Raw genomic sequence first — 2,030 nt, 5'->3', positions numbered from 1 at the left:
ACACTCACACACACTCACACACACTCACACACACATAAACACACATACACACACACACACACACTCACACACACACACACACACACACTCACACAAACAAACAAACAAACACACACACAAACAAAGAAAGACACTCAAACCTGCTCTAACCTCCACTTGTAAAAACAACCACTTTCTACTTTTCCGCTGCGTTTTAAAATAAAATTACATTATATACATATTGCCCAAGACATCCTCTTAGCTAAATCAACCACTTTTTCCTGGATAATGATTGATAGCTTTGGACAGGTTCGACTCTATGATATTATAATGGTAGCCAAGGTAAATTTTCTAGTCTAGCAAATCAACACTTTTAAAAGAGAGGGATGGGCAACCGTAGCGCAAATGCCTGCTCCAGACAAAACACTTGATGATGATGATGATGATGATGGTGTTGGTGGTGGTGGTGGTGATGATGTTGTTGATGATGATGGTGGTGGTGGTGGTGGTGGTGGTGGTGGTGGTAATCCAACACAGAAAAACAGAAAATGAACTCTGAACTGCTCTGGTAGTTGGTTAAATATATATTGAACTTTTATTTACACACTTTGAAGCAAAATGGTTTCATTCCCTGTAATAGAGAATATTTTAAGTGCAAGCGCTTAGTGTGCATATTTTGTAGTGTGATATTTTTGTGTGTTGATTCATTAAATTGTGGTTGTTGTTGCTGTTATTATTGTTGTTGTTGTTGTTGTTGTTGTTGTTGTTGTTGTTGTTACCGTCTTCTTTGACTCGTGGTAAGGCATTTTGACATTGGGATGTGTGTTTCCTTACCAGATCTAGGGGATGAAATAAAAACTCGTAAGTAGAAAAGTAAATTTTAAAAAATCCCACTTCAAATAAATACACCCCACCCAAAAAATAAATAAATAAATAAGTAAATAAATAATAATAATAATAATAATAATAATAATAATAATAATAATAATAGGGGGCTCTAGTGGCCTAGAGGTTATGGCGTTTGCCTCTCATCCAATAAGTCTTAGGTTTGAATCCGGACAGCGACGGAACATTTTCTTCTCTGAAAAATGTTTCTCCTTACACTTCATTCCTTCCTCTATAATCCTATTCTGTCTTCCACTTTCGTCTCCACTTTCTGCCCCCACCCCATCCCCCTCCCCCACACCCTTCTTTCCCCTCCTCAGGGCTCTTGCCTCTTTCTGCAACCTTTCTGCTGTCTTTTGTTAGGCATAAGATCTAATAATACACATAGCCTTGTGGAATCAGAGTGAAAAATCTTGGAGGTCCCGTGTGCAAGTTGTGCACTTTAATGATGCCTTGATAAGAGAAGGCTGCGGCCGCCACCTGGGAAAAATTCAAAATTTCCTTCCATCTGAAAATGTTTAATATGTCCTGCGCGTTTATATGACCTTATGCAGTTGCGAGCGCCGTAAAACACTTGCCTAAAAAAAAGAGAGGTTAGGCGCTTCGCTTTTGTACCCTGGAGACACGAGTTCAAAACCTCGAGTGGGGATCGAGTATCTCCTTTCTGCTGGATGATACATGTAGTTGTTGTATACCTCTCAGCCGGGATTGGCCCAGACAGGCAGGATCGGAAGCCCAGTTCCTAAATGACCTAAGTTGTGTTGATGGGGGCGTAAAAACTCCTACATTACAACGCGAAATAAAAAAAAACTCAATACAAGATCCCCCACCCCTACCTCAACTAACCAAAAAACAACAACAACAAAAAACAACGAAAATAAAACAACAACGACGACGAAGAGTGGATGGTTAGCGTGTGCTCTGGTGTGGTTTGCTTCTTCTTTCCTATCAAACATCTATCGTCTTTATCTCTCCTCCTTCTTTCCTATCAAACATCTGTCGTCTTTATTTCTCTTCCTTCTTTCCTATCAAACATCTGTCGTCTTTATCTCTCCTCCTTCTTTCCTATCAAACATCTATCGTCTTTATCTCTCCTCCTTCTTTCCTATCAAACATCTGTCGTCTTTATCTCTCCTCCTTCTTTCCTATCAAACATCTGTCGTCTT

This window comes from Aplysia californica, unplaced genomic scaffold (assembly GCF_000002075.1).
Source record: "Aplysia californica isolate F4 #8 unplaced genomic scaffold, AplCal3.0 scaffold01349, whole genome shotgun sequence".
NCBI classification, from domain to species: domain Eukaryota; kingdom Metazoa; phylum Mollusca; class Gastropoda; order Aplysiida; family Aplysiidae; genus Aplysia; species Aplysia californica.
The sequence above is the reverse complement of the archived record's forward strand: the minus strand, read 5'-3'. Positions refer to the sequence as shown.